The sequence below is a fragment of the Moschus berezovskii genome, chromosome 2 (genome assembly GCF_049115385.1).
Source record: "Moschus berezovskii isolate FMDL1 chromosome 2, NW_MosBer_1.0, whole genome shotgun sequence".
NCBI lineage: Eukaryota > Metazoa > Chordata > Mammalia > Artiodactyla > Moschidae > Moschus > Moschus berezovskii.
Window position 1 is genome coordinate 78,756,957 of NC_142461.1, and position 24,759 is coordinate 78,781,715.

At 39.9% G+C, this 24,759-nt stretch overlaps 1 long non-coding RNA gene across 1 annotated transcript in view; it reads right to left on the reverse strand.

Moving 5' to 3' along the window:
- Positions 1-6,045: 6,045 nt before the first annotated feature.
- Positions 6,046-24,759, reverse strand: part of LOC148778552 (uncharacterized) — a 37,956-nt gene continuing 19,242 nt past the window's right edge. Inside the window, exon 3 of the long non-coding RNA XR_016038798.1 lies at positions 6,046-6,853. This is a non-coding gene — a long non-coding RNA (uncharacterized LOC148778552). The remainder of the gene's footprint in view (positions 6,854-24,759) is intronic.

The window sequence follows — 24,759 nt, forward strand, 5'->3', positions numbered from 1 at the left end:
TATCTGAGGTTATTGATATTTTTCCCAACAATCTTTATTGCAGCTTATGCTTCATCCAGCCCAGCATTCCTCATGATGTACTCTGCATATAAGTTAAATAAGCAGGGCGACAATATACAACTTTGATGTACTCCTTTCCCGATGTGGAAAATCAGTCTGTTGTTCCATGTCCATGATTTCCTAAGCAGTGCTTATTTTTTTTAATCTCTAGTGACATTTAGAAAGCCTCCGGGAGACCTTTGGAGGTAAGAAGCTGGCTCAGGCAGGTAAGAGGTGACTGGTAACAAAGTATCCAGAGGCTAGAGATTCCATAAGGGATTCAGATGTCCAAACAAGAGGAGGAAAACCATAAGGAGATCAATCAATTTTGAGGAGAAAAGCTGGAAACTGATGCAGAAGTCCAGGGTCAGTGGGTGGGTGTAGATTAACTCTACAATAAATGTACTGTGATGGTGCCTCTGGTGAAGTCTTAGACTTATCCAAAGCTGTTTCCTGCCATGTAATAACAGAGCCCTTGTGCTGATTTGAACAGTGGCATTATGCCAAGAGAATACACTGGTCATAGCAAACACCCTCTTCCAACAACACAAGAGAAGACTCTACACATGGACATCACCAGATGGTCAACACCGAAATCAGATTGATTATATTCTTTGCAGCCAAAGATGGAGATGCTCTATACAGTTAGCAAAAACAAGACCAGGAGCTGACTGTGGCTCAGATCATAAAGTCCTTATTGCCAAATTCAGACTGAAATTGAAGATAGTGGAGAAAACCACTAGACCATTCAGATAGGACCTAAATCAAATCCCTTATGATTATACAGTAGAAGTGAGAAATAGATTTAAGGGACTGGATCTGATAGATAGAGTGCCTGATGAACTATGGACGGAGGTTTGTGACATTGTACAGAAGACAGGGACCAAGACCATCCCCATGGAAAAGAAATGCCAAAAAGCAAAATGGCTGTCTGAGGAGGCCTTACAAATAGCTGTGAAAAGAAGAGAAACAAAAAGCAAAGGAGAAAAGGAACAATAAAAGTATCTGAATGCAGAGTTCCAAAGAATAGCAAGGAGAGATAAGAAAGCCTTCCTCAGCGATCAGTGCAAAGAAATAGAGGAAAACAACAGAATAGGAAAAACAAGAGATCTTTTCAAGAAAATTAGAGATTCCAAGGGAACAGTTCATGCAAAAATGGGTTTGATAAAGGACAGAAATGGTATGGACATAACAGAAGCAGAAGATATTAAGAAGAGGTGGCAGGAATACACAGAAGAACTATACAAAAAAGATCTTCATGACCAAGATAATCACGATGGTGTGATCACTGACCTAGAGCCAGACATCTTGGAATGTGAAGTCAAGTGGGCCTTAGACAGCATCACTACAAACAAAGCTAGTGGAGGTGATGGAATTCCAATTGAGCTATTTCAAATCCTGAAAGATGATGCTGTGAAAGTGCTGCACTCAGTATGCCAGCAAATTTGGAAAACTCAGCCGTGGCCACAGGACTGGAAAAGGTCCGTCTTTATTCCAATCCCAAAGAAAGGCAATGCCAAAGAATGCTCAAACTACCGCACAATTGCACTCATCTCACATGCTAGTAAACTTATGCTCAAAATTCTCCAAGCCAGGCTTCAGCAATATGTGAACCGTGAAATTCCAGATGTACAAGCAGGTTTTAGAAAAGGCAGAGGCACCAGAGATCAAATTGCCAACATCCACTGGATCATGGAGAAAGCAAGAGAGTTCCAGAAAAACATCTATTTCTGCTTCATTGACTATGCCAAAGCCTTTGACTGTGTGGATCACAATAAACTGGAAAATTCTGAAAGAGATGGGAATACCAGACCACCTGACCTGCCTCTTGAGAAACCTGTATATAGGTCAGGAAGCAACAGTCAGAACTGGACATGGAACAACAGACTGGTTCCAAATAGGAAAAGGAGTACGTCAAGGTTGTATATTGTCACCCTGCTTATTTAACTTATATGCAGAGTACATCATGAGGAACACTGGGCTGGAAGAAGCACAAGCTGGAATCAAGATTGCCAGGAGAAATATCAATAAACTCAGATATGCAGATGACACCACCCTTAGGGCAGAGAGTGAAGAGGAACTCAAAAGCCTCTTGATGAAAGTGAAAGAGGAGAGTGAAAAGGTTGGCTTGAAGTTCAGCATTCAGAAAACAAAGATCACATCTTTCTGATCCCATCACTTCATGGGAAATAGATGGGGAAACAGTGGAAACAGTGTCAGACTTCATTTTGGGGGGCTCCAAAATCACTGCGGATGCTGATTGCAGCCATGAAATTAAAAGACGCTTACTCCTTGGAAGGAAAGTTATGACCAACCTAGATAGTATATTAAAAAGCAGAGACATTACTTTGCCAACAAAGGTCCATCTAGTCAAGGCTATGGTTTTTCCAGTGGTCATGTATGGATGTGAGAGTTGGACTGTGAAGAAAGCTGATTGCCGAAGAATTGATGCTTTTGAACTGTGGTGCTGAAGAAGACTCTTGAGAGTCCCGTGGACTGCAAGGAGATCCAACCAGTCCATTTTAAAGGACATCAGTCCTGGGTGTTCATTGGAAGGACTGATGCTAAAGCTGAAACTCCAATACTTTGGCCACCTCATATGACGAGTTGACTCACTGAAAAAGACTCTGATGCTGGGAGGGATTGGGGGCAGGAGGAGACGGGGACGACAGAGAGTAAGATGGCTGGATGGCATCACCGACTCTGTGGACATGAGTTTGAGTGAACTCCGGGAGTTGGTGATGGACAGGGAGGCCTTGTGTGCTGTGATTCATGGGGTCGCAAAGAGTCAGACATGACTGAGTGACTGAACTGATTAGGCAATTTCTATATTCATCAGAGAATACCTGCAATGAAGAAACTGAAGACAAAATTTATTTAAACTCATGAGTATTCCATGACATTCTGAGTTTTCCTAAATGACGTTTTGTGAAAGAGCAAGCTAGAGCTAAGGATTAGAGTCAACCCCTGAGAACAGGATCCCAAGACGACTAGACATTATCCAGGACAGTTTAGGAGCCAGAACTGACCCTGGTATCCTCTTAGGTTAAGGCATGAGAAGAATCAAAGTAATGGTGATTCAAAATCAGATGGGTGCTTTGTTCATGGTTTAATATAGTGAGGAGGTCTATTCTGTTTAAGTATATCTTATATCAAGTATATCTTATATCTTACTGCAAGTATACTAGCAGTAAAGAATCCATCTGCCAACGCAGGAGACTGAAGAGATTCAGGTTTGATTCCTGAGTTAGGAAGATCCCCGGAGAAGGAAATGGCAACCCACTCCAGTATTCTTGCCTGGAAAATCCCATGGGCAGAGGATCCTTGTGGGCTATAGTCCATGTGGTCACAAAGAGTCAAACATGACTGAGCACACAGACATATCTAGTAAAACCAGTATCTGGGAGGACTGGGAAAGGACAAATTCTAAGGCAAAGGACACAGGAAGTCCTGGACAGGAAACCAGCCAAGTAGATTACAGTCACTAATAACGTGTTCTTAAGAAAGGTCATACTAGTCAGGAAAATTAAGCTGAAGAATAGTCATTCTGGCTGAGTAATACAGTTGAGTCTCTGAGAGGAAGTTTCATGCTCTGTCACACAATCATCCCAGGAATAAGCAGCCATTGGGTCTGATGGCACAGCTCAGCCCAGACTTGTCCCAATGTTGCATCTACAGGTTCAGACATACTGTTCACATGGGTCAAAACTGGTTTATAGATATGTTTATTGGTCTTGTATTTTATATTCCACATATAAGTGATGTCATATGACATTTTTCTCTTTCTGACTTAACTTCATTTAGTATGACAATCTCTAGCTGCATCCATGTTACCACAAATGGCATTATTCCATTTATTTTTATGGCTGAGTAGTATTCCATTGTATCTACCACATCTTTATCCATTCATCTGTGAACAGACATTTAGGGGTACATGTATCTTTTTGAGTTATTGTTTTGTCTGGATATGTGACCAGGAGTGGGATTGCTGAGTCATAACAGCAACTCTATTTTTCGTATTTTGAGGAACCCTCCATACTGTTTACCAAGTGGTTGTACCAACTTACATACCCACCAAATGTGTAGGTTTCCCTTTTCTCCACACTCTGTCCAGCATTTATTGTTTGTAGACTTTATAATGATGGTCATTCTGACTAGTGTGAGGTGGTACTATATTGCAGCTTTGGTTTGCATTTCTCTAATAGTGATGAGCAGCATCTTTTCATGTGCCTATTGGCCATCTGTATGCTTTCTTTGGAGAAATGTCTATTTAGGTCTTCTGTCCATTTTTCTACTCGGTTGTTTTGTTATTGAGTTATATGAGCTATTTGTATATTTTGGAAAGTAAGCCCTTATTGGTGACATCATTCACAAATATTTTCTAGTCCATAGGCTGTCCTTTGTTTCTGTTGATGGCTTCCTTTGCTGTGAAAAAGCTTATACATTTGATTCAGTTAAGTTCAGTTCAGTCGCTCAGTCGTGTCCGACTCTCCGCGACCCCATGAATCACAGCACGCCAGGCCTCCCTGTCCATCACCAACTCCCGGAGTACACTCAAACTCATGTCCACAGAGTCGGTGATGCCATCCAGCCATCTCATTCTCTGTCGTCCCCTTCTCCTCCCGCCCCCAACCTTTCCCAGCATCAGAGTCTTTTCCAATGAGTCAACTCTTCGCATCAGGTGGCCAAAGTATTGGAGTTTCAGCTTTAGCATCAGTCCCTCCAATGAACATCCAGGATTGATCTCCTTTAGAATGGACTGGTTGGATCTCCTTGCAGTATAAGGGACTCTCAAGAGTCTTCTCCAACACCACAGTTCAAAAGCATCGATTCTTCGGCGATCAGCTTTCTTCACAGTCCAACTCTCACATCCATACATGACCACAGGAAAAACCATTGCCTTGACTAGGCGGACCTTGGTTGGCAAAGTAATGTCTCTGCTTTTTAATATACTATCAAGGTTGGTCATAACTTTCCTTCCAAGGAGCAAGCGTCTTTTAATTTCATGGCTGCAATCAGCATCTGCAGTGATTTTGGAGCCCAAGAAAATAAAGTCTGACACTGTGTCCACTGTTTTTCCATCTATTTCCCATGAAGTGATGGGACCAGATGCCATGATCTTTGTTTTCTGAATGTTGAGCTTCAAGCCAACCTTTTCACTCTCATTTGATTTGGTCATCTTTATTGTTGCTTTTATTTCCATTGTCTTAGTAGACTGACCGAAGAAAACATTGGTATGATTTACGTCAGAGAATATTTGCCAGTGTTTTCTTCTAGAGGTTTCATGGTATCAGGTCTTATATTTAAGTCTTTCATCAATTTTGAGTTTATTTTTGTGTAGATTGTGAGGGTGTGTTCTAACATTGATTTGCATGTGACTGAAACCATCCCTCTTATGGATATTTGACTGCATTTCTTTTTCTTAAGTTCTTGATTTTATCTTTCATAGACCCCACCTCAAATCCTTCTGTATACTCTGGTGGGATGATTAATATCCTTGACACTCAAAATATTTGGCATATTTACACTAAAATTCAAATCTTCCCATGTATCAACTATACAATCTTACAGAAGGTATTTACTCTTCTGCAAGCCTCCATTTTCTAATCCGTAAAATGATGATGATAATTCATTTCTCATAGTGTTCCTATGACTAAATGAGATATCATCTCTGGATCTTAAGTCAATAAATGCCAGTATTGATTGATTGTTTACCCTTTGATAATTTACTCCTCTTGGAATCACTCTTGGGATAGGATATATTTTAACATTTTCTTCTTTTTAATAAGAAGTTGACATTATTGATCTGTTATCAGTGGAAGATAATACCTCACTTATTTCCTATAGAAGGGAGAATGCATGGATTTGCATCTTCTTTTTAATAAAGGAAATCAATTATATTGAAACAAAGTTATCAAAACATTTTTTGTATAGTAATATATGTGCTTCTTTATTAACATATCAAAAACAAGATCTAACAACTATGATTATGTTAATGCAGGGATGAGCGTAAATGACATTTTGAGATATTTCCAAAAGCTACAATGTAGTCTGAACACATTAGTGATTTCTGTGGTTACAGAGTCATAAGCACTCTTAAGATTCCTGGGGCTTACTGCCCAGGTATATAAGAGAATGTGAAATTTCAGTTACAGGGGAGTGAAAATAAAGATATAATTTTCTCCTATCTAGGTTCACAACACCCCTGAAATCTATAGATGCCAATCAGGAGTTTCTGGTTACAGAACGAAATAGGAAGAAAGGAGAAAGCCATCACTGATTGAGCCTTAATACTCCCTCTGCCATTTAATCTTATTTTTTCAAATTTTTATTGCAGCATAGTTCAAGTGGATACAGCGACCTCATATTATATGGTATAGTTAGTTTTATGGTAGTGAAAAGTTGTTTACCCTACTCAATAAGCTGTTGAGTGTGTAGTGATCTCAATTTCCAGGAACTATTTTAAACAAAAATGACTGCTTTTGAGTAAGATACAATGGGAAATGACAGGTGAGATTTGACCCACAAAGAGTTAAAACAGCAAAATTAATTTTGGAGGAAAATGAAGATTCTCCTCACAGTCACAAAGCTTTCTTCTCTAATCACAGTGTAGACGCTATCAGTGAACAGAGAATCTCTGTATTGTTTCCAAGTTTCTCCCATCGTCAGTCACTGTGACAAATGCTGGCCAATTTGACACAATGACGAATCACTCCAGACACTGAGTTTTCACATAGCTGTCGAGGGTTCTCAGGAGACTCTGGTGTCTGGAAATGCCACAGACCGACACTGGGTGCTCTGCTCATGAACAAAGCTGGAATTTGGCAAAAATTAAACAGATGCATTATAGAGAAGAGAGATATGTAATAATATTTACTAATTTTTACTGATGTCTTCATGTAGTAACTGATTTAAAAGTCTATTAAGAAAATTCTCACTTTCCAAATCTCTTCCTGTCTATGCTCTACTAAAATGAGTTAAATTTAAGAGTACATTGAAAAGTTTAAATACACAACTTTTGTTTATTGTTTCTAGCTCTGAAGTAACATGTGGGGTCTCCTTGCCCTTCATCCCTGAAATGCTAACAAACAACATGATTCTTTGCTAATAATTTTTAACTGACTAGATCTTACAAATCCAGTGCTATATGATGGACTGATGCCTAGCCCACTGCAAATGCACTTGTAAGGTCTACCTTAGTTCTCTGCTGGAGAGCTTGTCAATACACCAGTGCCTCAAATCCATTTTCTCGGTAAAAAAATGTTGCAGTTTTCTGATTATTATTCACAAAGGCAGCTTCCTGAGTTATTTCTGTTCCCGCACAATATTCATGATAGCAATTTGATACCTTAGCAGTTTCAAGGTTATCAGGTGATTGAAAATCCTACTGCTTACTTCAAGGTGTAACATATACAACTGTGCTGTCATCCATTATAGCAGTATAATAGTTTTTCGTAATGCCTTTCATGAACTGCTGATTTAGAAGTGTAAGCCTAACTTCTGAAGGCGCTTATCAGTCTCAGCCTGGGCAAGTATTGCTTAACTGGTAAAAATCAGTCCAGGACTCTTTGTGCTATTTTAAAAAAAGAAACCAACTTTCATTCCTCTTTTAGATGATGCTAGCGCCCTGCCCTGTGAAGTCATTAAAGTACATCTGCAAGAAGAAACAAACAGAAGCCATGATTTATCTGGTCCTCAGAAGGGCTAATGTTAATCACAATGAATCTAAGATGGAAGCACTGGATTTTGTAGACTGTGGAGATTAAACTAGAAGCAAGGAATTACTGAGAGAGATGGAGATTTTGCTAAATTAAAAACACACAAAAGTCAAAGCAGATTCATAAAAAAGCTGAGAAGTAAAAATCAATCATTATTCAAAGTCCTCCTTTTAAGCTCTAGCCGCACATTTAATTTTGGTTTAGGGGTCTCTGGTTGGAGCAGAGTGTTGCTTGAGTGAGTTTAGAAGGTGGCATCTGTTTAAGTAACAGATGTCAGTGTCACTGAGGTGCTATGTTCTCACTTTTTATATATGGGGAAATTGCTGCTGAAAGAGTTTTATTGCCTTTATGCAAATGAAAATACCATATTCTTCTCCTTAAAGGGTTCTTCTTCCTGATGTGAATACACAACCACCATAAAGGACCTCAACCTCATCCACTTTTTTTATATTTTGGAATGTGATGCTTTCTTATGAATTATCAATTATGCATGAAATGAGGTTTGGAACTGCACACGTACTTACTCTTATTTAAAGAGGCCTCTCTGGGTTGAAGCAAATTGAGTAGGGGCGAGAGATGGCACTGACCCCTCACCAGATCTGGCACCAACAGAGACCAAACCTAGAGAGGCACCTGTACCCACTCAACTACTCAAAGAGTTGGGAGGAAGGATTACCTTAGAGAATGATGCTTAACTTGATTTGGTTGGTTGTCAGTTTATAGAAATCTTTTTGCTTTTCTTACTTTCCAAGAGAGATGGGGAAGAGTAGAATCATCAAAAAACACCCTAGTTGATGCATGGGGTTTCCCTGGGGGTTCAGATGGTAAAAAGTCTGCCAGCAATGCAGGATACCTGAAAACTCAGCAGTTGGCCACAGGACTGGAAAACTTCAATTTTCATTCCAATCCCAAAGAAGGGAAAAGCCAAAGAATGATTAATGCACAACTGCACTCATTTCACGTGCTAGCAAGGTAATACTCAAAATTCTTCAAGCTAGGCTTCAGCAGAACTTCCAGATGTACAAGCTGGATTTAGAAAGGGCAGAGAAATCAGAGATCAAATTGCCAATATTTGTTGGATCATATAGAAAGCAAGAGAATCCCAGAAAAATCATCTACTTCTGCTTCACTGACTATGCTAAAGCCTTTGATTGTGTGGGTAATAACAAACTGTGGAAAATTCCTAAAGAGACTGGGAAAACCAGACCACCACGTGTCTCCTGAGAAATCTGTATGCAGGTCAAGAAGCAACAGTTAGAACCAAACATGGAAAAATGGACTGGTTGTTGGGAAAGGAGTATTTTAAGGCTGTATATTGTCACCCTGCTTATTTAACTTATATGCAGGGTACATGCAGAGAAGGCAATGGCACCCCACTCAAGTACTCTTGCCTGGAAAATCCCATGGACGGAGGAGCCTAGTAGGCTGCAATCCATGGGGTCTCTAAAAGTCAGATATAACTGAGCAACTTCACTTTCACTTTTCACTTTCATGCACTGGAGAAGGAAATGGCAACCCACTCCAGTGTTCTTGCCTGGAGAATCCCAGGGACGGCAGAGCCTGGTGGCTGCCGTCTATGGGGTCACACAGAGTCGGACATGACTGAAGCGACTTAGCAGCAGCAGCAGGGTACCTGACACTTGCTCCTTGAAAGGAAAGCTATGACAAACCTAGACAGCATGTTAAAAAGCAGAGACAACATTTACTGACAAACATCCGTATAATCAAAGCTATGGTTTTTCCAGTAGTCATGTACAGATGTCAGAGTTGGATCACACAGAAGGCTGAGCGCCGAAGAATTGATGCTTTTGAACTGTAGTATTGGAGAAGACTCTTGAGAGTCCCTTGGATTGCAGTGAGATCAAACTAGTACATCCTACAGGAAATCAACCCCGTAAATTCATTGGAAGGACTGATGCTGAAGAGCCAATGTTCTGGCGACCCGACACAAAGAGCGAACTCACTGGAAAATATCCTGATGCTGGGAAAAAACTGAGGGTAGGAGAAGGAGGTGACAGAGGATAAGACGGTTGGATAGCATCATTGACTCAACAGAGTTTGAGCAAACTCTGGGAGATAGTAAAGGACAGAGAAACCTGGCACACTGCAGTCATGGGGTCACAAAGAGTCAGACACGACTTACCAACTGAACACATAGAATTAACCATCATAAATAAAACGGGAAGTATGCATAAAGAATTGCATTTCTGTTGCGTCCTGAAGGATGGTGGTTATCCTCAAACAAAGCACTTGGGCAACTGTTTGAAGTGCAAACTAAACTATTCACCTCATTCACAAATGCCATTCTTACTTGAAAGTACAAAAGAGAGGCAAACTATGGCTATTCAGATCTGGGTATTTGGGAAATATCATGAAAATGAGTAAGTCTATCACTTCAAAGAAAATAACTGACAGTATTTGTTGCCAGTGATAAAATTCAAGTTTTCAAGTGAAAATTTGAATTTTGAAAAGCCTGTATCCATCACCATGAGCTTTCCAGCCTCTTAACAGATAAAGACTTTTCTAATAGGCTTGGTGGTGCTACAAATAAATGTGATTTTTTGATACTGAATGATGAAATGTGTGAACATTTGAAAAGATATGAACCAATATTTTTCAATGTTACAGAATCATGCATGGTAAAATAATCCACTCAACATGCAAGATGATAAGAAAGAAAAATGGAGCTGGAGGAATTGGGCTCCCTGACTTCACACTATACTACAAGGCTACTGTAATCAAAATGCAAGATGAGATAATGGATTGTAATGTAAGAGAGTCAAGAAAAGTTCACTGAAACGGTTTCGGATTTCAAACACACAGTTTTAAGAAACTACTACTTTCTGAATTTTGGTGTACCATCAAAAAAAGAGTATTTACACTGATTTACAAAGGCAAGTAGAGTTCTCCTTACTCTTCCAACTACATGTCTGAGGACAGAATTTCTTCATATATTTCTGCAAAACAACAGACAACAGATTGAATGTAGAAACAGAAATGGGAATCCAGCCATCTTCTATTAAGCCAGATATCAACAAGATTTATACTCACAGGGGTAGGTCTTCAGATACAATTGAGTTGATTGGTTATTAAAACAAACCCATAAGACCTTTTCCCCAAATTATTTTACTGTGGACAATTATAGAAATTAAAGTGACTTTAGGGGCTCATGGGAGTCTCATATCTTCCAAGAGCAATTGATTCTACACCCATGGAATAATGTAGTTGTGGTAAATAAAATATTCCCAGGTAGCAGCAACCTGGTCCTAGTGAGGACAAATGAACTTTAAGGCCTGACCAGATTCATTTGGCCCCACCTGAACACTTCAGAACCTCAGCATACCCTTTTCTGGTCCTGAACATCTCCCATCTCACCAGTGTTTCTGAAACCATCAGAGGATTTTTCATGTATGTTTGTGAATCAGTTAGTCCTATTGGGAGTCTCTTGCCCTGTTGTGCAATATTGTGCATGCTTTCTCTCGGGCCACTTAAAATAAGAGGGGTTTAAAGCTGATGTCATCAAATTGCATTTGTCAGCACTGCTGTGAGAAGGCTGAGAAGATGCTCTTTTTCTAGAAAATGGGACTGAAGTGAGCAGGGACCTTCCTGTTTTCCTATGAGCCATGAAATAGGAAGAAACCTGCTTATGAAGGCCATGGCAGAGAGGGAAGGGGCAGGGATGGGGAAGGTGACATAAAAGTAGCTTCAGAGGAAAACTGGACACTGGTGGAGACCAGAGATGAAATCTAGCTTAGCACCTGATGGCAGGTGACGGATGTGAGGGAGGTGATGAAGTAAGGCGCTGAACTGGCACAAAGGGCACCGCTACGTTAGAAGTCTAGTTTGTGAAAATGCTCTGGTAGCATAAAACTGGTCAAAGAAAAAGTGCCTCCCATGACTTCAAGATGTCCCCAAAGTGTGAAGGATGTGACCCAAAGGCATAATGCTTCTCCCTTATTCAAGACTTCTGAGGCATGACCATTCCCTCCTATTCTGCTTTACATAACCAGATAATTAAAACAATGACTGTTTCATGAGTGTCATCTTTCAGAGAGAAGTATTGTCTTAACTCAGTGGGATACACTTAAAATTAGAAATTTAAGAGGCAGGTTTGAGGTTGGCAAGAATTTCAGAATCCTCATAGCTGAGAACAGCCACTAACCCCTCATTCTGAAGCAACTGCCTGATCTGAAGTTTGAGCTGTTTCCCTCAATTTCTTTTCTTGGTTTTAAAAATCACATTTGGAAGAAAGAATCTTCTAAAGAAAGAGAATCTCAGAAAACACTCCTCCAGCCCCTTTATCCATCAAACTGTCTACACATATTTGTGCATAACAAACTTGAATCTTTCCAGAAACACAACACTCATTATGAAGATAAGTATGACTGAAAGCTTCTATAATTAAAATTATTTTTAATTACAAATACTGAAATGTATCTACATTATTGTAGACAAGTATGATTTGGTGGCCTGTTTTCAGAGACTCTCACCAAACTTCAGTGAGGCTGTTTGAATTGAAGGAGGGAGAATATACCAGAAAGCTTCATGAAAATATGCAAAAATCAGTATTACAGCTACACCTGATATGAAGGCAGGTGTGCAGGCTTTGTCTAAAAATTATGAAGCTCAAGCATCATTTCTGTAGGACCTTAGCAACTTATTTATTTGTGGGAAAATTATTTATAGATATCATTATAGTGGTCATCACTAGTTCAGTGATCTCCCAGGAAACCTAAAAATCAGAAAGGGGCATCAGAGGAGCTGAGCAGAATGCCAATCAAGGCGTCTGGAGATTTTGCTGCAGATCCCAAGACCAGAATCGAAAACTTCAAGACATACTAAACACTTGAGTGTAGACAGAGATGGAGAGAAAACCCAGACTCTCCCTCATCATCACCTTCAACTCCATTCCAGTCACATCCTCAGCAAGACAGCCCCCTCAGTTTTGCCTGGATTTTACAGAGGCAGAAGTAACAGGGTAGAGCAGAAAGCAAAGTTAAATGGGTGTGACGGCATGAGAAATGTAAAAACCCACCCCAGGGCAATCATGGCGAGGGGTGTGACTGTACCTGGAGTCAGAGCAGAAGCTCAAGGTGAGGGGGCAGGTGCTTCCTTCTTAAATCAAGCCCAGATCACATTTCCTCCAATCTGACTTCACAGATAGATGTCTCAGATCACTCCAGATCACGGATAGCATGTCGTTCTCCTGGTATGCTGCCACCAGGAGATGGCTAATGTACCTGGCATTCTGATTTGAAACAGATTTAAAGACAAAATTTGGGTTGTGGGGGAGATCAGACCCTAATTCACTTACACTATCTGCCATGGACATGACAAGGGAGACTGCAACATGTGTGCTATATTGACCGCTGCTCCACATGTTTCCAAACAGCCTGCTAAATGTGTGTCTACCTCTTCCTTCCACTCTCTCGGGTTCTAAGGTCACCTTGATGTTTGATGGTATTGCCTCCTGTGAGAGACAGTGGCATGTGTATGACAACTCTTGGCAGGGCATTTCTATCTTTTCCTGTCTTTCCATTTCTAGAAGACATGAGGGATTCAAATCTCCACGTTCATTATTCTCACAATCCTTTTCACGGGTCCTGGTCCCAAAATAATTTCCCTAAGACTCCGACAGAAATACCTTCTATCTCAGTATTCTCCCAAATAAGCAACAGAGACAAAAACTAAACTGTCTATGAGAGAGCAAGGTCTCTGTGGGACTATTCCCCCAGGCCACTTACATCCTTATGGTAGTTCAAATGAAATTACACCCAAATAACCTCTTTATTTGTTCTCTCTCCTTGACTAGCCACCAGAATGGGAGCAGTTTTTCAGGAAACCAAAGTTAAAATTTGTTTGTTCCCTCTACTTACATTGCATTTTAATGTAATTGGTTGCTTGCCCCCATTTGTTTCAGGGTGGTGACACAGCTCAGGGGCCTGGCGATGATAAAGTGGATGAAGAGGAAGAGAGAAGGAGAGCACACACATGAAAAACCCCATCAGCGATACTTTCTCTTATTTATAGTGACAACACTGAGCAAAATATAAAAATATATTTAGGGAGATGACAGCTTTGTTACTTCTTGATCGCAAACTAGCACTTAGGAGTTCACATCTGTAGGCAGATAAAAAAGGCTGTATCTCAGTAAACCAGGGTAAAGAAAAAGAGAGAAGTCAAGAGATGGGCAGTCTGTCCTAGACAAAACCAGTACAAGGACCACTGGAGCAGTCAGCTAAATAGAAGGAGGATCCTCGGGTTCAAGTTCATGGGAGCCCTGAACTGGAGGTGGATGGCGACCTCATACCACTCAAAAATTAGAACGACAGGAAGGCAAGAAATCTTTAGACTTTCCTCCTAGTGCTAGGATTTATGTTTGATAAATAAAACAGTCTTCACTATAACTCACATCAAAATAAGAGATGGGGAAAGGGTGCCTGAAAATGTTTGAGACATTATTTATTCCTGTATTAAGCAGAGGCAGCCAACTTATAAACAAACCCATGTTTGAATAATCCAACATTAGTGGACTCTGGGCTAAGCTCCAGTGATGCAGTGATGAAGATACAGACCCTGCTCTCAAGAAACTTGCTGCATTGGAACCCCAAAGTTGATTTGGAAGTTGGTCTGAAACTTATAATGCTTTCTCCACTGAGATTATGATCAATATGGCAGTTGGTTTTCAGTCCCCAGTTGCTTTGTTCTTGGCACATTGTTCCAATAGGGCTACTTCAACTCTTCTTTACTAGCAGTTTGTTTGTTTTTTCCCTATGGTGGGAAAAAAATTTTGAGCATCAATCTAGGATACAAGAAACACTTTTCTGAAAGAATCCATTCAATAACTGACTTCCCTGGTGTGAAGTGTCTGAAAAGGGAGAAGAGCAGGGAGTGTTGGAGGGCAGAAGGCTCCCCACCTGCAAAATGACCCCTCTCTCCTGAGAGAGAGAGCATCTGATGCTGTCAGCTCTGGCTTTGCTGATAACATCTCACCATTACTATAGACAGTTTCTCTGTTCTGTCCTTGCTAGCCATATCCTACTTTACCACTGAGGCCCCAGGAAAGCCCAACTGGAGGATAATAATGGTGTGCATTTTTATAATAAACTCTCATATACTTATTTTATATCAAAGGGACAACTATCTATAAGTGAAAAATCAGGCATGATGGGAATGAAGTTAAAACTACAAGCTACATGGGGGTTTATAAGCTGCCTTTGTGTGGAAGTGACTCCTCACCTGAATCCTATGTGCTTTCTTTACTCACTACCTGGACTTGTTTCTCTTCAACTCTTCTCCCAATATATGAAACAGACTGATGACACATATAAGCAACATTTACTTCCTTAGAAATTGTATAATAACATCAAAGCTACCTAAATAAAGAACTGTAATCAAATATACAATATTGAGTTATAATCTTAATGAAAACCTTAAATGACCTTTAAGAAAACAAGAAACCTTCACTGTAGGGCTTAAAACAATTCTTGAAATAAATGAAAAAGAATACAGTCTTAATTCTGTGACATAATGCTGAAGAAATTGTAAAAATATAAAATTCTACCAAATTAATTTGTATGCTTGGTATAATTTCAACAAAAAATATGTTTGAGTTTACATAATTTAAACAGTCAAAATGTTATCTGAATGAGTAAACAAGTAAAGACAGCCAATGTTGTTTCTAAAAGAAGAGCACTAATAAGAAACTCATTTTGCCTAATCACACCATGTGGTTATGCCATAATAATTTTACATCGAATGGTGTCAGTGCAAAATTGAACCAATAGATTAGAACAGAACAAATGCCCAAGAAACGTATGTCAGTCTATGGAGGATTTGGCATATGGAAACTGATAAAATGAATGAGCAATGCTTAACTAGACATGAAGATGGGAGACAAGTAAAATCCCCACTTTGGTACCCCAAATTCCAGGTGGCTTAGGAGTAATAATAAAATTCTATCAGAACAGGAGAAAAAGAATATCAATAATTATCTGATCTAAAACCAAAGAAGAACTTTCTATGCATAAATATGATAAAAGAAATCATAGCCAGAACTATCAATAAATCTGATTACCTGAAAATGAAAAGTTCTGAGCCATATATAAATTTAAGACAAAAGACACATTGGGGAAAATATTTGAAAGATTCATGATAAATGTTAGAAGCCATCAATCTATACAAATTGATTAAATGAAAGAAATCCTTAAATCCAATAGAAAAATGGTCAAAATAACAGCAAGTAATTCTGAGAAAAATAAATGTCTAATATATATACAAAAATGCTCAGCTTCACCAATAATACCATAAATATGCATTCAACAGGAAAAATAATGTCTCTCACCCATAAGAATGCTAGATGTAAAAAATATGTCTCATTCAACATTTGGGAAATGTAAAGCATGTAAACTGGTATGATCTCTAATGAAAAACAACCTGCCATTATGCTCAGAATGCCATAAAAATTCTTTTCTTTTGCTGTATTATTCTGTCTGAAGACACATTCTGAAACTATAATCAGATACATATTTGATCTATTATGGCATATAACAGTATAAGTTTAATGTAAATAAAAGAACTCTAAATATCCAGCAATCAGGAGATTTGCAATTATTATACATCCACACAAAGCAATATATAGTCACTAAATCATGTTTGCAAAGAATATCTGATAATATGCAGAAGTGCTCATAAAGTGTCAAAACGAAATCAAGCACAATACAAAGTGAGATAAGAAGGTACAATAACAGTTATAGTTTCCAATGTTAAACTACTATCCTATTGTACCATTAAACTATTAAAACATAGCTACTGTATAATAATATAAGCCATGGTTCGCATATTCAGGGAATTTCCATATACATCACCCATGTGATTCTTACTTGTTAGGAAGAAAGGGGAAGCATTGCCTGCTTTCTTGGGTGGCTGATGATAAAGATTCAAAGCTGAAGTTTTATCATCATAGCCTCTGTTCTTATTTCTCCTAATGCTGGTGATATAGACGAAAAACTACTTAAAATAATTACAGGATATGTCAATTTTCTGAAACTGTTGAGTTCCTCACACCATTAAATATGAGGAAGCATATTTTTTGAGTAGCTAGATGGAGGAGCCTGGTAGGCTGCAGTCCGTGGGGTCGCTAAGGGTCAGACACGACTGAGCGACTTCACTTTCACACATTGGAGAAGGAAATGGCAACCCACTCCAGTGTTCTTGCCTGGAGAATCCCAGGGACGGGGAGCCTGGTGGGCTTCCATCTATGTGGTCACACAGAGTCGGACACGACTGAAGTGACTTAGCAGCAGCAGCAGCACAAGCTAGGTTTCTCTGTGAGCACAGAGATACACTGGTGTTCGAGAATGAGAGGTTTGATTCTCTTACAATGAAACACCAAAGAAAAGAGTGGGCAAACCAAAAAAGAATTACACAGTTACCATTCCACGCCTAAGTGATAAGAAGAAAAGAGAGAGAGTGTCCTGGTGGAGAGTCTGAGTTTGTGGAGTCATGGGAGCAGGGGTTTTATTCATGTGGTCATGGAAAACTGCCAGGAAGAGGAAACAACTTGAGTAGAGACAAAAGATGAGAATGAGACAGCCATGGGAAGATCAGGGAAAAGCAAGTTCCTGCCAAAGGGAACAGCATGTCAGAGGTCCCTGAGGCAAGAAAGAGCTTAATGAGAAACCCAGTGTGCTAATCCAGGCTCCCCAAAGAAACAGACCAATAGGATACACACACACAGAGACATACACATATATCTGTATATATATTATACATTCTAAGGAATCGGCTCACATAATTATGAAGGCTAAGAAGTTCCAAGACGTGCAGTTGGCCAACTGGAAACACAGGAGAGTCAGATATTAACCTCATCCAGAAATACCCTCACAGAGTCACCCAAAATAACATTTGACCAAATGCCTGGACACCCTGTGGCCCAATGACGTTGATACATGAAATTAACCATCAGACCCAGTGAGTCTGAAATAAGGTGGGCAAGGAGGAGACAGCATGAGATGAGTTTGAAAAAAAATACTGGGGTCAGATCATTCTGGGTTGTGCAGGCAGCAGCATAGAATAGATCATAAATAACATGGAACCCATGTATGTCCTACTGGAAGGCATTCAGAGGAAGCGAAACTAAAACTGACCAGCTACTTAGAGGAAGTAGGAATTACAAGGACAGAGGACTGCGGAAGAGTATAGCTTAACTAGAACAAGAAGATGATGATGGAAAGCAGACTTATATTCTGAGCCTCAGATATGAAAGGCCTATTGTTCCTTCAGTTATTTCACTCACTGGAGAGGGGATGGGGCTGAACTAACTTTTGCAAATAGTGTTTGTGTTTTAATTACCATTTTAAAGATATTCAGGTATAATTAGTGTTAAACTAATTTTTAGAATCCCCTTTTTTCCTTTACCATACTACCTATGTTTTATGATATAAACAACTCAGGAACAGTTCCAGATAATTGACACACACCATCTAAGTTAAAAGTAGCAAAATTGTTCACACTCTGCACAGGTTACTAAAATTAACAATCAAAAGTTTAACAATAAAAGGCAAAAGTGCAATACTGTCTAATCCTATCAGTCATGTGAAGCTAATGATGAATGTAACTTATCATAAACTTAAGAAAAATAAAATATTTGTGGTGAAAGAGTAAATACAAATCTGAAACCTCAGCAATACAGCATAAATGAACAAAAACATTCCGTGAGATTTCAATGTTTGGTCGATTTAACTTTATTGCAGTTAAACTCATCTCTTCCCTGTGAACAGATTGAAACATAAAAGGATATTTATGACATTTTAAAACTATTCATAGTTCAGAGTAAAGAAAACATCTGAAAATGCTTTTTATTTATTTATTTTGAGACTAGAAAAGCTGAATAACTGGCAGAAGAAAAAAGCCAGGCTCTCTGTTGTGCCTTTCTTGAGTTTTGCTTTGTTGCTTTCTCTTATCTCTCTTCATACGCAAAAAAAATTTAACTGACTGGGTGAGGGAGGGGGTACCTTTGGAAAGTTTAAGATCAATTATCTCCTATTCAACCCACCTTTCCAGCTCTTTCTACCTCCTTTTCCCCTTAACATTTGGCTTTACTACCCTGAAGAAATACAGTACTGGACCAGCTCAGTAATACCTTTTCTACAAGAATGGATATATGTATAATAGAATCACTTTGCTGTACACCTAAAACCAACACAACTCTGCAAATCAACTATACTCCAATATAAAATAAAAATTTTTAAAGATTAAAAAAAATTAAAAGTCTGAAAAAAATGTAATGTATTCAGACAATGGGATATTAAGCAGCCACCTAAAATAATGAAGTATTGATACATGCTGCAAAATATGTTCTTGAAAAAATTATGCAAAGTGAAAGAAGCCAGACACAAAGGCTATATAATATATGATTCTATTTATATTAAGTATCCACAGTAACCAAATTCATAGAGACAGAGTATATAAATTGTTTTCCAGGGGCTCCAGATAGGGAAAATGGGCAGTGACTGCTAAGAGGTATGACATTTCTTTGTAAAACAATGAAAATGCTCTGGAATTAGTAGTGGCAATGGTTACACAACTTTGTGAATACACTAAAAACTACTGAATTGTACAATTTACAAGAATCAATTTTGGGGGAGATTGGAATTTACATATTCACTTTATAAAATAAATAACTAATAAGAACCCATGTATAGCACAGGTTTTTCCAGTAGTCATATATGGATGTGAGTTGAACCATAAAGAAAGCTGAGCACCAAAGAATCGATGCTTTTGAACTGTGGTGTTGGAGAAGACTCTTGAGAGTCCTTTGGACTGCCAGGAGATCAAACCAGTCAATCCTAAAGGAAATCAACCCAGAATATTCATTGGAAGGACTGATGCTGAAGCTCCAATACTTTGACCACCTGATGTGAAAAGCCAACTCATCGCAAAAGACCCTGATGCTGGGAAAGATAGAAGACAGAAGGAAAAGGGGACGATAGGACAAGATGGTTGGATGGCATCACTGACTCAATGGACATGAGTTTGAGTAAACTCTGGGAGTTGGTGATGGACAGGGAGGCCTGGCGTGCCTCAGGCCATGGGGTCACAAACAGTCGGACACGACTGAGCAACTGAACAACAACAAATAGCACAGGTGTGTGCATGCTCAGTCACTTCAGTCGCGTCTGACTCTGTGATCCTGCGGACTACAGTCCACCAGGCTCCTCCATCCACTGGACTCTCCAGGCAAGAATACTAGAGTGGGTTGCCATGCCCTCCTCCATGGGATCTTCCAGAGCCAGGGATCAAACCCAAGTCTCTTGTGTCTCCTGCACTGGCAGGCGGGGTCCTTACTACTAGTGCCACCTGGGAAGCCCATAGCACGGGTTCAGTTCAGTTCAGTCGCTCAGTCATGTCCAACTCTTTGTGACCCCATGAATCACAGCACGCCAGGCCTCCCTGTCCATTACCAACTCCCAGAGATCACTCAAACTCATGTCCATTGAGTCAGTGATGCCATCCAGTCATCTCATTCTCTGTCGCCCCTTCTTCTCCTGCCGCCAATCCCTCCCAGCATCAGAGTCTTTTCCAGTGAGTCAAGTCTTCGCATGAGGTGGCCAAAGTATTGCAGTTTCAGGTTTAGCATCAGGTAACTCTACTCAACAGATAGATTTCTGTTCGTTTCCAAGGCAAACCATTCAATATTACAGTAATCCAGGCCTATGCACCAACCAGTAAAGCTGAAGAAGCCGAAGTTAAACAGTTCTATGAAGACCTACAAGACCTTTTAGAACTAACACCCAAAAAAGATGTCCTTTTCATTATAGGGGACTGGAACGCAAAAGTAGGAAGTCAAGAAACACCTGGAGTAACAGGCAAATTTGGCCTTGGAGCATGGAATGAAGTAGGGCAAAGGCTAATAGAGTTTTGCCAAGAGAACGCACTGGTCATAGCAAACACCCTCTTCCAACAACACAAGAGAAAACTGTACACATGGACATCACCAGATGGTCAACACCAAATTCAGATTGATTATATTCTTTGCAGCCAAAGATGGAGAAGCTCTATACAGTCAGCAAAAACAAGACCAGGATCTGACTGTGGCTCAGATCATGAACTCCTTATTGCCAAATTCAGACTTAAATTGAAGAAAGTAGGGAAAACCACTAGACCATTCAGATATGACCTCAATCAAATCCCTTATGATTATACAGTGGAAGTGAGAAATAGATATAAGGGACTAGATCTGGTAGATAGAGTGCCTGATGAACTCTGGACGGAGGTTCATGACATTGTACAGGAGACAGGGACCAAGACCATCCCCATGGAAAAGAAATGCAAAAAAGCAAAATGGCTGTCTGAGGAGGCCTTACAAATAGCTGTGAAAAGAAGAGAAGCGAAAAGCAAAGGAGAAAAGGAAAGATATAAGCATCTGAATGCAGAGTTCCAAAGAATAGCAAGGAGAGATAAGAAAGCCTTCCTCAGTGATCAATGCAAAGAAATAGAGGAAAACAACAGAATGGGAAAGACAAGAGATCTCTTCAAGAAAATTAGAGATTCCAAGGGAACATTTCATGCAAAGATGGGCTCGATAAAGGACAGAAATGGTATGGACCTAACAGAAGCAGAAGATATTAAGAAGAGGTGGCAAGAATACACAGAAGAACTGTACAAAAAAGATCTTCACGACCAAGATAGTCACGATAACGTGATCACTGACCTAGAGCCAGACATCTTGGAATGTGAAGTCAAGTGGGCCTTAGAAAGCATCACCAGAAACAAAGCTAGTGGAGGTGATGGAATTCCAATTGAGCTATTTCAAATCCTGAAAGATGATGCTGTGAAAGTGCTGCACTCAATATGCCAGCAAGTTTGGAAAACTCAGCCGTGGCCACAGGACTGGAAAAGGTCAGTCTTCATTCCAATCCCAAAGAAAGGCAATGCCAAAGAATGCTCAAACTACCGCACAATTGTGCTCATCTCACACGCTAGTAAAGTCATGCTCAAAATTCTCCAAGCCAGGCTTCAGCAATATGTGAACCGTGAAATCCCAGATGTTCAATCAGGTTTTAGAAAAGGCAGAGGCACCAGAGATCAAATTGCCAACATCCGCTGGATCATGGAGAAAGCAAGAGAGTCCCAGAAAAACGTCTATTTCTGCTTCATTGACTATGCCAAAGCCTTTGACTGTGTGGATCACAATAAACTGTGGAACATTCTGAAAGAGATGGGAATACCAGACCACCTGACCTGGCTCTTGAGAAACCTGTATGCAGGTCAGGAAACAATAGTCAGAACTGGACATGGAACAACAGACTGGTTCCAAATAGGAAAAGGAGTGCGTCAACGCTGTATATTGTCACCTTGCTTATTTAACTTATATGCAGAGTACATCATGAGGAACTCTGGGCTGGAAGAAGCACAAGCTGGAATCAAGATTGCTGGGAGAAATATCAATAACCTCAGATATGCAGATGACACTACCCTTATGGCAGAAAGTGAAGAGGAACTAAATAGCCTCTTGATGAAAGTGAAAGAGGAGAGTGAAAAGGTTGGCTTGAAGCTCAACATTCAGAAAACAAAGATCATGGCATCTGGTCTCATCACTTCATGGGAAATAGATGGAAAAACAGTGGAAACAGTGTCAGACTTTATTTTTTTGGGCTCCAAAATCACTGCAGATGCTGATTGCAGCCATGAAATTAAAAGATGCTTACTCCTTGGAAGGAAAGTTATGACCAACCTAGATAGTATATTAAAAAGCAGAGACATTACTTTGACAACAAAGGTCCATCTAGTCAAGGCTATGATTTTTCCAGTGGTCATGCATGGATGTGAGAGTTGGACTGTGAAGAGGGCTGATCGCCGAAGAATTGATGCTTTTGAACTGTGGTGTTGGAGAAGACTCTTGAGAGTCCCTTGGACTGCAAGGAGATCCAACCAGTCCATTCTAAAGGAGATCAATCCTGGATGTTCATTGGAAGGACTGATGCTAAAGCTGAAACTGCAATACTTTGGCCACCTCATGTGACGAGTTGACGCACTGGAAAAAGACTCTGATGCTGGGAAAGGTTGGGGGCGGGAGGAGAAGGGTACGACAGAGAATGAGATGGCTGGATGGCATCACCGACTCTGTGGACATGAGTTTTAGTGAATTCCGGGAGTTGGTGATGGACAGGGAGGCCTGGTGTGCTGTGATTCATGGGGTCGCGGAGAGTCAGACACGACTGAGCCACTGAACTGAACTCTACTCAATACGCTGTAATGACCTATATGGGAAAAGAATCTTACAAAGAGTGGATGTGTGTATAACTGATTCACTTTGCTATACATCTGAAACGAATACAACATTGTAAATCAACTATGTTCCAAAACCATAACCCTCCAGAAAGGGTCAATTTTACTGTATGAGCATGATATCTTAACAAATTTTTTAAAAACCTTGACAAATAGAACTTTTGACCTTGGTGTCCCACATTCAGGTATCAAACTGAAATCCCATTTCTTATCTCACTAAATGGTATCACCCTCCACTGAGACACCCGAGCCTAAAATCTGGGAACCATTTTTTACTCCCTTCTTTTACCCCTGAATTCAATCAAAGAGGTTTCTTACTTTTACCTTCTTCGTCTCTTGTACTTCTTCACTCCACAGACATTGTCTCATTTTGGGCCCACATTTTTCAGTTCCTTCTTAACACACTGCTGTTCATTAAATGCCTGTTATAGGACAGACTCTGTTCTGCATCTATGGGATTCGTAATGGATGTGTAATGGAACAAAATGCACAAAGCTCTTCCCCTGGAAAAGCCTAACTTCTGGCAGGCAAAGTGTGATAGTCATACAAACATAAAAGATTGTAAATAACCATATTATTATGTGGTAAATTAAAAGGTAGTGATTGCTGTGGAATAAAACAGGGTAAGGGAGATCAAGAATGCAAGAGGCATAGGGGTTTGCTAAAATAGGGTGCTCAAGGTGGGCCTTACAAAAATGTTCCTTTTGGGCAAAGACATAAATGAGGTAAAGGTATGTATAGAGCAACACATGGAATATCTTTGAAAAAGAAACAACTGATTCAAAATTATTCAAGAATTTTGAAAAATACTGAGATTCTGAAAAATTTAAAGACTGATCAGGAAGGTCAGTATGGCTGAAACAGAAAGAGTTAAGAAGAGAAAGTATGTGAGGTCAGAGGGGTGATGGAGAGGACAGGTTGTATAGCACTTTTTAGGAACTTTAGGTACCTTGATTGTTACTCAGGGTTTGGAGTAAACAGTGATGAGTTTGAATGCAGATTTTTTTAGAAGACAAGAGTAAAAGCAGAGAGACCCATTAGGAGACTTTTGAAATAGGAGGCGATGGCTCTGATCAATGGTAGGAGTGAAGGTGGCCAGAAGTAAGAGGACTGTGGCCACATTATGACCACAGAGCTATAGGATTTACTTATGTATGGGATGTAAGTAAAGACACAGAAACCAGACAGTCCTCAAGAATTCTGGCCTGAAAAACTAGAAAAATGGAGATACCTCCCCCTGACATAGAGCAAACTTTATAGCGGAAAACCAGTAGTTCAGTTTTGGACACGTGAAGTTTGAGTGTCTACTGGGTGCCCTGGCAGAAGTCTTGAGAAGGTAGTCGCATAAGTGAGGCTGAAGCATGGAGGAAAGAGCTGAGATTAATACACTAGTTAGTGAGGTGTCAGCACAGGTGGTATGAGTATAAAGAAACAGTAAGAGTGCTGTTCCAGGGCACGGCAACATAAAGAGTCGGGGAGAAGAGGTGGAATCAGCAAAAGAGACCAGGAAGCCATGACAATGAGGTAGAAACCAAGAAAATGTGTGCCCTGGAAGCAAGGTCAAGAGAGGAAATCTAAGAAGAGGATTTATGAAACTATATCATTACCAGTGCCACTTGGGATGAGGACTGACCCCTGGATTTAGCAAAGTGATTTCTGTGGAGTGGTGGGGCTTAAGCCCAGTTGTAGTAGGTTTACAGAAAGAAAACCT